At 33.2% G+C, this 15265-nt stretch overlaps 1 long non-coding RNA gene across 2 annotated transcripts; it reads right to left on the bottom strand.

The window, feature by feature from the left end:
* Nucleotides 1–3475: 3475 nt before the first annotated feature.
* LOC139519933 (uncharacterized) lies at nucleotides 3476–11642 on the bottom strand. Of its 2 annotated transcripts, none has more exons than XR_011663763.1 (4): nucleotides 11260–11642; nucleotides 9156–9259; nucleotides 8174–8237; nucleotides 3476–7664 (listed from the first exon to the last, which is right to left on the bottom strand). It is a non-coding gene; the product is annotated as an uncharacterized lncRNA (long non-coding RNA). The 2 variants fall into 2 exon arrangements; XR_011663764.1 differs by lacking the exon at nucleotides 11260–11642 and adding an exon at nucleotides 10688–11170.
* Nucleotides 11643–15265: the final 3623 nt, after the last annotated feature.

The raw sequence follows: 15265 nt of genomic DNA, 5'->3' as shown, positions 1-15265 counted from the left end.
AAATTAACAATACAGCCATAGGAACAAATAAAAAAACACATCAAAGAAGAATGACCTGTTATGGATAGTTAATGTGTTGGCTTCTTTTTTTTTAACGAAAGTGATAATATTCGATTTATTCATATATATATATATATATTAAAAATTCAAAAAGGGGTCTTCAGTAACTATTGTAATGTAAGACTACAATGGGATGAACTGGGCCAAATTAAACCAATCTTGTTCTCAATCATTATTAGGGTATTTAAATCTAATTATTATGAATTTAACCGACACAGGCCCTTGAGAGCCTTTTGATGAAATTGACTTTAAAGGATTTTTATATTTTGATTGCTTTGTCATGGTTCGACTTCATGAAGAAGTTGTTTTGTTGGTTTAATGAACCATCGTTGACTAGTTTATTTTAGCATATATATATATATATATATATACTTAAGAATTTGACCAGTTTAGCTTGAGCATTCGACCAGTACATTTTAGCATATAAAATTGAGAATGGAAATGGGGAATGTGCCAACGAGACAACAACCCGACCATGTAACAGACAACAACAGAAGGTCACCAACAGGTCTTCAATGCAGCGATAAATTCCAGCACCGGAGGCGTCCTTCAGCTGACCCCAAAAAAATATATATACTAGTTCAGCGATAATGAACGCCATACTAAATTCCAAATTATACACAAGAAACAAAAGTTAAAATAATACAAGACTAATAAAGGCAAGAGGCTCCTGTCTTGGGACAGGCGCAAAAAATGTGGCGGGGTTAAACATGTTTATGACTGAGATCTTAACCATCCCCCTATACCTCTAGCCAATGTAGAAAAGTAAACGCATAACAATAATTCTGTTCAAGAGAAGTCCGAGTCTGATGTCAGAAGATGTACAACAAAAGAAACTAAACATAATGAAAACTGGTATCTCAATTGTTTGTTAAACAATTGAAAGGTCTTTCCTGTTAAAGTGATGATTGCGTAATGTACTTTGTATGACCTTTCGTTTGATATATGACAAGCATACCTTCTGAAACTTTTCGCTTTTTAAACTTAATGACCTCATCGGCCTACATTTTCGGGATCGGAAGTATGATATATGTAACATAGACTAGATGAGCTTTCATTTGATATGCGACAACGTCATGTTCTAGAAAGTTTGATTTTTGCACTTAATAACCCCATCGAACTAATTTTTGGAGGTCGGGAATTTGATATTTCAAATGTACACATCATGACCTTTTATTTGATATAAAACAACCCTATCGTAAAGAAAATTTATTTTTTGCACTCAATATGACCCCATCGAACCAATTTTTGGGGGACGTCAATTTGAAATTTGAAATGTACGCTTTATGTTCTTTCATTTGATATGCGACAACCTTACCATCTGAGAAAGAGGTAGGGCCAATATGCCGAGCATTTTTTTCACAGAAGGGCCAATTTCAAAAAGTGTCGACAGAATGACATTTACTATAAAAACAAAAAATAAAAATGCTTTTTGATCAATATCTCGATTTACACATATTATGATACGTGTGATCAATAGTTAATGTAACCCCCAAAAAGGATAAAGGTCCAATATGCGGATTTTCGGGTGTGTTTAGATAGGGAAAACAGGGAATTCCCCCAGAAGGACATTCCAAACCAAAAAAAAGTTATGCTTTTTATGACTGTTGTTATTCATACTACTTTTTCCTTTAAAAATGAAATTGGTTTAGTGTGTCCTTATTACATAAAAAACAACTTTTTAAAGAAAAAGTTGTAACATCGATAAATTGTACCGATATAGCTTCTTTATAAAATATTTAGGAATAGCATCGCCGTAGCTCCATCAGTAGAGCACAGAACTTCTAATAAATGATGATTTTGAAGTAAGGGTTCGAATCTCGCTCAAAATATTAGCTTTTTTTGTGTTGTTATATTAAATTTTAATGTTTCTATCATATTTTTTCGGATGTTTGCTTATTTCATAGAGTCTTTCTGGTTCATTTTGACTATATAGTTTACTGGTATATCATTTTACATGTATCAAAGAAAAAAATAATGTATCGCTTATTGTGTGCATTCCTATGACTGTCCATACTCTTGGCGAACTTTCTATTTATGTGTTTACATTAATTACATATATTCAAGAAACAACTGCCGTTAGACTGATGTAGGTGCCTGTACATAACCAATAACACGAGAATTAATTCTATAGCAATGAAGCCTACATGTTACGAGTGTAATATACACATAACTTCAAAAAAGGCCATTGTATACAAGTTTCAAAACAACACAAACAATTATTTTTCGAAACCTTTTATGAACATGGTATTATATGTAACAAAATCTGTTTTTCTTATACTTTATGCAATTATTATAGTGAATAAGTTCTAAGAAAAACAGACCAAAACACAAAAATTTAACTATAACCAATGAACCAAGAAAATGAGGTCAAGTTCAGATGAGACCTGCCAGTTGGACATGTACACCTTACAATCCATTCATACACCTAATATACTAGACCTATTGGTTATAGTATCTGAGATATGGACTTGACCACCAAAACTAAACCTTTTTTACTGACCCATGAACTGAGGTCAGGGTCAAGTGAAAAAAGTTTGACAGGCATGATGACCTTGCTAGGTACACACATACCAAATATAGTTATCCTATATCTCATAATAAAAGACAAACTAACATTACAAAAAACTTAACTTTTTTTCAAGTAGTCACTGAACCATGAAAAAGAGGTCAAGGACAATGGACATGTAAAAGAGGGAAAATTCTCAACATAAGACGTCTATATACAAAGTATAAAGCATCAAGGTCTTCCACCTTCGAAAATATAAAGCTATTTTAAAATAATTTAACTAACGCTACCCAGATCACTATCACTATGTCGAGCTTTCTGCTACAGAAGTCTACAAAAACCATAAAAAAATTGACCTTAAACTGCATTCGATGATCCACAATAGTGTATATAATTTCAAAGGATTGGGTCAAAAGTCAAATCACAAAAACCACAAGTGGGACTATAACTATCGCCCAGAAATATATGAAATACCATTTTTAAAGGCAAGCCACAACTCTTGAACAATTATTGTAAAAAAATCTGACTTGACCAGTTTTTTTAAGCGCCTATTATAGCGTTGCTGCATTTGTTTGCACCTGTCCATAGTCAGGAACCTGATGTTCATTGTTTGTTGATGTGGTTCATAAGTGTTTCTCATTTCTCGTTTTTTATATAAATTAGACAGTTGGTTTTCCTGTATGAATGGTTTTACAGTATCCATCTTTGAGGCCCTTTATTGATGCTGTTGAGTGTGAGCCAAGGCTCTATGTTGAAGGCTGTACTTTGAGCTATAGTAATGGTTTACTTTTACAAATTGTGACTTGGATGGAGCGTTGTCTCGTGGCACTCATACCACATCTTCTTATATCTAGTTACTATAACTTCTACACCTAAAATATTTAGGCTTAAACAAATCAAACAAAATAATAAACAATCTTTATTGCCATATAAACAAATGAAACATGTTTGTGACAAACTAAAACAAAAAAAACTAACATACACTCATGCATATGTATATAGTATATATATATATCAATTGTTGCAAGTATAAAATATAGTGACAAGTCAAAATACCAATTACAACATAATAATATAACACAAAACTTTTAACCCTGGTATATTAAGAGTCCCCTGTCCTCAGTTCCATTAACTGTTTCATAAAAGAACCTAAACTTTGTACATGTTGAAAATTTGATGGATTAAGTATATATTGTAGCTTTTTTTATCAGTGCAACTCATAAAGTTGGGATTTTGAGAAGCATTTTCAGTGAAGTAATTATTTCTTAAACTTTTATTTATTACACAATGAAAGAAGAAGTGAAATTTATCATCAATTATCTTTAATAGGGCAAAAATAACTTTATCTAAGATTTCGTAGTACTTTTTTATGTCTACCTAATTCAAGTTACAGACTAGGATGGTAATAAGTTTACGAAATTCAAAGTTTGAATTCAACAAGTAAAATTCTGTCTCAGTATCTGTTTTGAGATCTTTGTAAAGAAAAAGTTTATTATGTTCACATAAATTTTCAATATTAGTTTTATACAGGCTTTTATATTTATTTGAAATTCCTCCTTTGATAACATTTTTTTTAGAGATTTGACTTCCTTTATAGTATTACATGAAGACACAACTTATTGGAATCCTCTATCTCTTTATGCATAATATCTTTGGCATATGTATACCAGGAGTACACATTTTAAGAATCTAACATCTTACAAATTTCAAATGATTCTTTAAAAAGAGGATTAGTATCTTTAGTGTGTAGCCTAGCCAAATAAAGTAGACCCAGCCACATTATTTATGTATGTGCCTGTCCCAAGTCAGGAGCCTGTAATTCAGTGGTTGTTTTTGTTTATGTGTTCCATATTTGTTTTTCGTTTATTTTTTTTACATAAATAAGGCTGTTAGTTTTCTGGTTTGAATTGTTTTACATTGTCTTATTTGGACCTTTTATAGCTGACTATGCTGTATGGGCTTTGCTCATTGTTGAAGGCCGTACGGTGACCTATAGTTGTTAATGTTTGTGTCATTTTGGTCTTTTGTGGTTAGTTGTCTCATTGGCAATCATACCACATCTTCTTTTTTTATATTTAATAAAATTTTCTATTGGTAACCTTCTATATTTAAGATGAGTTGCCAAATTTGTTGAGCATTTTCTAACACCTAATATATATTTACAGAATGATAAATGAACCTTTTCAAAAGGTGATCTATCTATAAAAGAAAATGGATCAAAAATTTTGTGACTATAGTTTGCACAAGTTTTTGCTCTTATGAATGGTAGGTATGAGTCCATCATACATACTTTAATACAGGTATGACTAATGAATCAAAAAGCTAAATACTACTTTGATGGGCACATTACAAATAGCTGAAAACCTGGAACATAAAGCAAATATAATCTTCATAGCTTTCTTGGCTAGATCATTAAAGCTATAGTTAAGGTTACCATTTCTTCTAAGAACAGACCCAAGAAATTTATATTCTTAAACATTGTCAATCATCATTTGAGTTTTATATTTAATAATTGTTTTTTCTAATTTACAGTTTTTGTTTCTGATATAACATGTATTTTGTCTTCTTTATGTTTACTGTTAAGTGCCATTTATCACAGTATTGGGATAGTTTATTCATACTATTTATAAGTCCATCTTTAGTTTCTAAGAGTAAAATTATGTCATCTGCAAATAGAAGACTATTTAAATCTGAATCTACTAGTTTAAGTTTAAAGCTTCATTAAAAAATATATCATTTATATCATTAATGAAAATGTTAAACAATGTGAAACAATGTAGGACTGATTGTGTCGCATTGGCGTTCTCCTCTCTGTTTTTAAATCAGGTGCTCCGCAAGGTGCATGCAGCTTTATACGACCGCAGAGGTCGAAACCTGAACAGTTGTGGTAAGTATGGACACACCATTGAAGCTTGATACAGCTCTGAATTTTGATTCTGATAAAAATTTTGACATAATAGTGTTTCTGACACAAAACAAATGTCAAGATCTTATAAATATATTGTGCAATTAAAGGTTTCTTCTTCAAACAATAAAATAAAAAAAAATAAAAGTGAAAACTACTACCCCTTTTTTGCAATTAGTCCAAATCCTGATATTTCTTTATATATAATTTACAAGAAGTGTAAGGAAGGTGAATCCAATCATACCAAACATTGTATGATAAATGTTTTTGAATTACCTTTCTTTCACTGCTTTTAAATTGTCTTAAATGTCCATTGAACAGATAAAACCTATTTTTTTCCCTTTTTTTGCCCCTAATTCCAAAATATTTCAAGCCATAATCCTCCAAAGTCAATACTAACCATTCCTTCATGGTATGAAAACTTGTGGTTTAATTTGAGAGAGATTCATACACTTAAACATAAGTTATTGTTTGAAAACAACAAAAATGCTTATTTTTGGTCCCTAATTCCTAAACTATTGGGACCATAACCCCCAAAATCAATCCCAACCCTTCCTTTAGTGGTATTGAACCTTCTTGTAAAAATTTATAGAGATGCATTCACTAAAACTAAAGTTATTGTCCTGACACTAAATGTGTCTTTGGACGACGACGCAGACGACATGATTGTATTATACTACGGGAAAAAAAATTGCAGTCGTATTAAAAAATGGAGTTGAGGCATTATCAAATTTAAGTGAAGATTCTGTGCCTAAAAACTGTTTTTTTATTACTTGGTATAAATTTTGGCCAACCCCTAATTTAGCCAATTTGAACTTTGAACACAAGACAATCTCTCAAGAGTCAAATGCTCCTTTTAAGTCCACAAAACATGCATATATATTTTTATTATTTTTATGCAGATATTCATTGATCAAAGTTTTCAATATAAACAAACTGTCGGAATATCCTATGGTTTTCCCTGAAATCAAACTGAGAGGCAGAAAATTTATTTATCATAAATATTTTTAGTCTATTATTTAGAATACTACTAAATATTTTATACAGACAGTTGATTAAAGAAATACCTCTGTAGTTGCCAGGATGGCCTTTATCTCCAGATTTGAATATTAATATAATAAAAGATGAATTCCAGTGTTTTGGATAATGACCAGTTTTTAAAATAAGATTAAAAAGTTTAACATAAGATTTTAATGTAACTTGACTATTAATGACTTCATATGCTATTTTATCAGGACCAGAGGCTTTACCTTACTTAAGTTTTAATAAAGATTTCTTTAATTTCAGCGCATGTGATTGGTTTATCAGTTTCTAAAGTTACAGACATGTCTCTTTCTATAAATTTTAATTCTTCCTGTATCTTATTTTTTAAAGCTTAATATTCCCTAAACAACACAACGTAATTTAAATGTTTAGCTGATTTTACAGAGTTATCTCCCTGTAGTGTTAGGTACCACCTTAATATAGTAATCAACTTCAGTTTTATTCAACTCTTTGTATGTCACTAATTTGGTTAAAGTTTTTTACATTATAATGTTCTATCTATTGTCTCTCTTAGTATGGGTTACTTATGTGTTGAATGTATTGAGTTAAAAGAATATGTTAATAAAGTTGCAAAGTTTTCAAAATAATATAATTTAGAAATTAAAATATTATTGTCCATTGTTTTCCACTGGTGAAGATGTTATATATTCCTCATACTGTTACTTGTGTCATTCAATTATCCATCAATTATGACTCGTATTTTTTTATAACTACTGGTAGTCTGGTATGTATGTTATTCTTCCACTAAATAGCAGTAGTGGTTTGTACTGTATTTCTGCGATCCTGCGGTTTCAACACATATTACATCGTCATCTTAATCTTCAGGATTGCTGAGGTGTAAGTATTCTCTGTCAGTACATCTATGGTTAATTTTTCTGGTGTCTTTTGTGTGTTAACCAGAGTTGAGGCTGGGTATTTAGATGGTGCTGCTACAATTCTAAATTTTGGAGTTATTTCCTGTTTAGTGCTAGCTTCTACCGGTGGAATCCATTTGGCTATTGGTTCTGCTGTGGCTTTAGGTCAGAGTTGCCGTTTTCTCCTTGAAGTCTGTTGTTGTTGTGCATACACAAAAATTGTCTGAATTACATTGTATTTTTGTTATAGTTATCCAACACAAACCTTTTATGCAGCCACAGTAGAAGTTACCTGAAAAAGAAATGTAGATTCTTAAACATATCTTAGTCAAAACTATATAATTGAAACACCTTTTAATGCAAGAAAATAATTATCTAAAAATAACAATAAGAATAATATATATACACATAACTTTTCTTTTACTTTTTTTTAAAATGGTTTGGTGGCATTATTAACTGTTAAAACACCAGTCTTTATTAGCAAAATAGGATGAACGACAAGTTATTTGATGTCTGACATTAAATATAATGTTTTTCTTTATAATTGATTTATCATTCATCAGGCCATTACGCTTCTCATTTTTAATGTTGTGGACTTTTATAGTTAACAATACAGTATAGTTTTTTTCTCATTGTTGAAGGTGGTAAAGTGATATGAGGTGCTAAAATCCTTGTCATATGTGTCAATTGACTCATTGCATTGGCAATCACACCGCATCTCTTAATTTTATTATAGTGGTAAAAATCAACATTGACATGCTATTAGATAAATAGTTCATAAATCTGTCTCCTGATTCTCACCATAAAGGTCAGCTCCAATGGCTATTGCTAGCCTCAATCCTTATGGACAAGCTGTGATGCTAACCTAAAATATAAAATGCTTTATCATCAAAAATTGGTTTATAGTATATAAAGGTAATACATGTTGAGAATATATGGATTAGACAGCTATCCAGCAACACAGCAATTACTTATGCAATTAGAAGATATCCTTTAATTTACTCATATAATGGTACTGATAAATGAGAGTAGACTCCATTTAGTTTAAACATATCTATTTATAGTGGATTGGGAAACAAGTTTTGCAACTTATATTAATCCCTTTCCACTTTGCGGGTGCGAGTGCTGTGCTTGTAGCGGCATTAGCCTACTCTTTTTCGAAATCTACAAGGGTGTCTTTAACGTGCAAGAGATATGGCTCTCTCTTGACACGGGTTAGCCATTTATCGTCCCCTTCCGATGGACTATCATCGTTTCCTCAAGACAATACTCGCAGATGGTGCCATTTCACTTGTCAAGATAACATTTACTAAATATTGTTTTGATTTCTTACTACATAAATCAGATTAGTATTATATCAACACTTAAGTTTGTAAAATTCCTATAAAGATGTTATACAAAAAAGAAGTAAAAGAATAATGACTTGATTTCAACTGCACAAAAATCTCAATAATTTACTGAGTTATCTCTTATTGAATAAACAAATCTTGGTTGAAATTGTCTCCCCTTTGAAGTAATATTCCAATCTGTAGGCTTACTTTTTATAATTTTAATAGTAAATCTTGGTGATATACCTGGTACACGTATCTTTAAATATTTAACAGGTAAAATAATTCAGTGTTTTGCATGCAGAAAATAAAGTTTTGTTTCTTGTTTCCCAGTAAGTTTTACACTCCCACCTAGGAGTCTTCTCCCGTATTCGGAAGAAGAATAAGAAGTTTCTTAATTTTTATCAAATATTACTAGAGAATGTGTAGAAATTGTTAGGCTTAAATAAACTTGCCTTTCTTATTATCTTGGTAAAGCTGCATTAATTTCTGACTTGGTTGAAGATTTCTTTAACCATCTTCCATGGAATAATGCTCTGCTGGCTGGGATATGGAAAAACTATTTGAGAAAAATAATTGAAACAATATTTAATGCAAAAGAATAAGTAACTGAGCATTACAATGATGATGTACAGTATATAACATTTCTTTACTAGGAAAAATTTAACAGTCCCTCAAGTTATAACTGATATCTTTCGCAAATACCCCCATAACATGATATATGTGTTTACAATTTTTATGTTTTTTTTTTGTTTTTTTTAAATAGCAATATTTGATCAAACAGGAAATTCTTGATAATGAAAAGCCCCAATTTTACAAACCCTGCCTATAAAAGTTAAAAGTGATATTATAACAAGTCAATCTAATACATGCATGCCATCCTTAATAATGTTCCAATAATAATTAACAACACTATTAAGAAAAGACATTTTCATTCGACCAAGTAGGTCAACTTTTGGGTTTTATCCATTACCTGTTGCACCCCTCAGTTCACAGGCACTCATCTCAGAAATTATTTTCCTATATACCTTTATATAGGGGGAAAAATCTGAGACGAGTGACTGTGCCTCAGTTTCAGAATCGACTAAGCTCTCCATCAGGATATTTATATGTAATCCATCAAGGTATTTATTATATCACAAATTTGCTTTAAATAATGATGGAAAGGTTATAAATATTAGTCCCAACAGGTTTTCTTTCCAGTGCCTTTGACCAATGCAGACAATTAGCACAACCTTCACACCAAAATTTTTCTGGAATGGCATTTTCATTTCCCTCAAAATACCTTCTATTTTTAAATGCTCATAACTTTTTTTATTAGTGCAAGTTTTTGGAAAAACTAAAGTGTTTGTTAAAGTAGAAACATTAATGAATTTAAATCAATAATAAAATTTTCCAAAAGAAGAACACATCATTGTGTAATTAAGGTTACTTTTCTAAATTCATTTCAAATCACATAAATTCCTACCCAGAATATTTGAGAAAAATCAATGAAAAGTTCAAAACTCAACCTACAGTTTTCTGCATCCTTGGTTGTCATAACATTAATATGCTACAAATGGATGAAAAAGACAAGTTGTTACTACAAGAGATCTTGAGAATGAAGCTTAGCGAAGATGCAATTAGTAGTATGCAGCTTTACAACACCACCAACAAGAATAAAGCTGTGCACAAGTCTTTGAGTGTGAATTTACCTATGAATGTATGTAATCTTCTCAAGAGGCATGGAGGCCAGATTGGCATCTGGAATTCACAGAAACAACAACATGCCAGGAACCTCAGCAAAGCATGGACAAAAAGTTGACCTACAAGCAAGACTATGGTAAAAAAACTGAAGTTAAACATAGATGTCTTACACATTGTTACACAGAGTGGGGAAAAAATAGTGGAACATGGAGAGGCCAAGCTAAAAACCGGTAAAGAGCAAGATGTTTACAGAAAAGGACAGTTGGACCCAGTGCCTGCCTTTCTTAGCCATAGTACTAACTGCAAGAGAAAACTACCACCAGCACCATAGATGAGACAGCAACCCAGCAACTCAACCACTGGTCCTTTTAAGGACCACCCAAATCCTTCAAAAAGATATGTGAATTTGGTGTTTACACCAATTAAATAAAGTAAACATTTAATTTAACATTACTTAGGGGCATATTTTTCTTGTAATTTTGCTCAATATTTTGGAATAAGTCCTTTGAATGAAATATTTCTTATCAGAATGAGTAGGAATTTGCTCAAAACAGAAAAATTATGAGCCCCTGATTTGAGATTTGCCGCAAAAGTTTCAACATATAAACTTAACAAACCCAAAATATGGTAAAATAGGCATCAAAAATTATTTTCCAATCATTTACTTTAAATTAACAATAAAATATCTTTGCATTTCAAATTTGAAGCAAATGGTGCAAATCAGGAGACCATTGTCTTCTTAGGCCGGAGAACACAGTTATTTTCCTTAATTGTCTTTCAAAACATATTAATGACAATTAAAAAAAAATCCACCTGCTCTTTTCCGATAAGATTTGGTGTGCATAAAGTTTTACTTTTATTCCCAAAACATACCAAAAATTCAGAAAACTCAAGCTGCTCATTTTCAAACACAAGGACACCGGTATGGATAAAGCCAGAGAGCTTCCGAGAAGGGGAAATTCCACCTTTATTTTCATAAGGGCAAGGTTCCGGTGCAAAAAGTTGACATGCATTTTGTGTCCGGACACATGGACACAACGAATTACAAATATTTAAGTCTTATCTTTTACCTAAATACAAACAAATAGTAAAAAAAAAGTCAAGGAAAAAAAAATAAGAAAGAAAACATTACAGGATAGTCCAAATGTAAGAAATATAAACCCCCCTTAATGTTACTGATACATCATTCAAGTGTAGAAAAATTACATTTGTCTTTCTGTAAGTATATCCTCGGAACAAGAAAATCTTCATCAAACACTGACCGTGCAAGGGCTGTATAGCCAGACAAGGTAGTTTAAAACTTCAATTTGTTGTTCATCAAACAGCTGTGAGAACAGAGCTTTCTAAAAAAATGCTAAGGCAGCAACCATTTGATTTTCGGGGGGGGGGGGGGGGGGGGGGGCTATGGGTTTTTTTTCTGGACAAATTTTTTTTTCTGGACAAATTTTTTTTTCTGGACAAATTTTTTTTTCCGCCTATGGCGAAAAACAATCTATTTTTTTCGCGACAAGTGGAAAACAATTTTTTTCTTTCAATATTAGCATTACATATAGTGGCAGCTGAGGGTGAAACAAACATTTTTTTTTTCTCAGAATCAAAAACAAATTATTTTTTTCTCCAAAAACTGGAAACAAACTTTTTTTTCCCAAAAAAACCATAGTCTCCCCAGAAAATCAAATGGTTGCTGCCTAAGCTAAGAGATAACTTTATAGGAAATGTAATTAAACATATACCAGATTTTATGTCTTGGCAAGAAAATGAAAAAAATAAATATCTTCTTTGCCCATCAACCTCAAAAGAAATAGAAAGCTTAGGGTCCTATTTTAAACAGGCATTAGAACTTAGGACAGGGGACTCTTAATTTATTTATAAAATATATTTATATATCATCTAGATAGATTGTGTTGCTTTTTCACTTTTTTTTGTTTTTATGGTTTTGTTTGTTAAATGTATTTTGTGTATTATTTGTCACCAACTTATTGTTCAGAGTTTACATGACAATAAATATTTGAATAAACTTTTACATACATTAACTTTAATGTATATCAAGACTATATATACATACTCAATTTCAGACCAAGCAGACAATAAAAGCACCAGCAAATGCATATCTTGCACCCCCTACCTTCACACCAAAATTTTATTATTATTATACGACGCGCCCTGCCAGAAAAAAAAGCGACATTAGACATACACAAAGGCAACCATTAGACATACACAAAGGTCTTAACAGAAAACATACCTGCAAATCCTCAATCTGCGTCGCACCCTGCTAGAAAAAAAGAAAAGGCGACATTATACATACACAAAGTCCTTAACAGAAAACATACCTGTGAATCTCCAATCTGCGTCGCACCCTGCCAGAAAAAAAGAAAAGGCAACATTAGACATACACAAAGGTCTTAACAGAAAACATACCTGAAAATCCTCAATCTGCGTCGCGCCCTGCTAGAAAAAAAGAAAAGGCGACATTAAAACAGAAAACATACCTGAAAATCCCTAGGCCACACGACCTAAAGGAAAAAAAAGAACCATTAGACATACACAAAGTCCTTAACAGAAAACATACCTGCAATTCTCCAATCTGCGTCTCGCCCTGCCAGAAAAAAGGAAAAGGAAACATTAAACATACACAAAGGTCTTAACAGAAAACATACCTGAAAATCCTCAATCTGCGTCGCGCCCTGCTAGAAAAAAAGAAAAGCCAACATTAGACATACACAAAGGTCTTAACAGAAAACATACCTAAATCCTCAATCTGCGTCGCACCCTGCTAAAAAAAAAGAAAAGGCCTCACAACCTAAAGGAAAAAAAAAGGAACCATTAGACATACACAGGTCTTAACAGAAAACATAATTAAATCCTCAATCTGCGTCCCGCCCTGCTAGAAAAAAAGAAAAGGCAACATTAGACATACACAAAGGTCTTAACAGAAAACATACCTAAATCCTCAATTTGCGTCCCGCCCTGCTAGAAAAAAACGAAAGGCAACATTAGACATACGCAAAGGTCTTAACAGAAAACATACCTGGGAATCCTCAATCTGCGTCGCGCCCTGCTAGAAAAAAAGAAAAGGCGCAATTAGACATACACAAAGGTCTTGACAGAAAACATACCTGGGAATCCTCAATCTGCGTCGCGCCCTGCTAGAAAAAAAGAAAAGGCGCAATAAGACATACACAAAGGTCTTAACAGAAAAAATACCTGGGAATCCTCAATCTGCGTCGCGCCCTGCTAGAAAAAAAAGAAAAGGCGCAATTAGACATACACAAAGGTCTTAACAGAAAACATACCTGGGAATCCTCAATCTGCGTCGCGCCCTGCTAGAAAAAAAGAAAAGGCGCAATTAGACATACACAAAGGTCTTAACAGAAAACATACCTGGGAATCCTCAATCTGCGTCGCGCCCTGCTAGATAAAAAGAAAAGGCGCAATTAGACATACACAAAGGTCTTAACAGAAAACATACCTGGCAATCCTCAATCTGCGTCGTGCTAGAAAAAAAGAAAAGGCGCAATTAGACATACACAAAGGTCTTAACAGAAAACATACCTGGCAATCCTCAATCTGCGTCGCGCCCTGCTAGAAAAAAAGAAAAGGCGCAATTAGACATACACAAAGGTCTTAACAGAAAACATACCTGGGGAATCCTCAATCTGCGTCGCGCCCTGCTAGAAAAAAAGAAAAGGCGCAATTAGACATGCACAAAGGTCTTAACAGAAAACATACCTGGGAATCCTCAATCTGCGACGCGCCCTGCAAAAAAAAAAGGCCACACGACCTAAAGGAAAAAAAAAGAAACCATTAGACATACACAAAGGTCTTAACAGAAAACATACCTGGGAATCCTCAATCTGCGTCGCGCCCTGCTAGAAAAAAGAAAAGGCGCAATTAGACATACACAAAGGTCTTAACAGAAAACATACCTGGGAATCCTCAATCTGCGTCGCGCTTTGCTAGAAAAAAAGAAAAGGCGCAATTAGACATACACAAAGGTCTTAACAGAAAACATACCTGGGAATCCTCAATCTGCGTCGCGCCCTGCTAGAAAAAAAGAAAAGGCGCAATTAGACATACACAAAGGTCTTAACAGAAAACATACCTGGGAATCCTCAATCTGCGTCGCGCCCTGCTAGAAAAAAAGAAAAGGCGCAATTAGACATACACAAAGGTCTTAACAGAAAACATACCTGGGAATCCTCAATCTGCGTCGCGCCTTGCTAGAAAAAAAGAAAAGGTGCAATTAGACATACACAAAGGTCTTAACAGAAAACATACCTGGGAATCCTCAATCTGCGTCGCGCCCTGCTAGAAAAAAAGAAAAGGCGCAATTAGACATACACAAAGGTCTTAACAGAAAACATACCTGGGAATCCTCAATCTGCGTCGCGCCCTGCTAGAAAAAAAGAAAAGGTGCAATTAGACATACACAAAGGTCTTAACAGAAAACATACCTGGGAATACTCAATCTGCGTCGCGCCCTGCTAGAAAAAAAGAAAAGGCGCAATTAGACATACACAAAGGTCTTAACAGAAAACATACCTGGGAATCCTCAATCTGCGTCGGGCCCTGCTAGAAAAAAAGAAAAGGCGCAATTAGACATACACAAAGGTCTTTAACAGAAAACATACCTGGGAATACTCAATCTGCGTCGCGCCCTGCTAGAAAAAAAGAAAAGGCGCAATTAGACATACACAAAGGTCTTAACAGAAAACATACCTGGCAATCCTCAATCTGCGTTGCGCCCTGCTAGAAAAAAAGAAAAGGCGCAATTAGACATACACAAAGGTCTTAACAGAAAACATACCTGGCAATCCTCAATCTGCGTCGCGCCCTGCTAGAAAAAAAGAAAAGGCGCAATTAGACATACACAAAGGTC

This window comes from Mytilus edulis, chromosome 4 (genome assembly GCF_963676685.1).
Source record: "Mytilus edulis chromosome 4, xbMytEdul2.2, whole genome shotgun sequence".
NCBI classification, from domain to species: domain Eukaryota; kingdom Metazoa; phylum Mollusca; class Bivalvia; order Mytilida; family Mytilidae; genus Mytilus; species Mytilus edulis.
The sequence above is the reverse complement of the archived record's forward strand: the minus strand, read 5'-3'. Positions and strand labels throughout refer to the sequence as shown.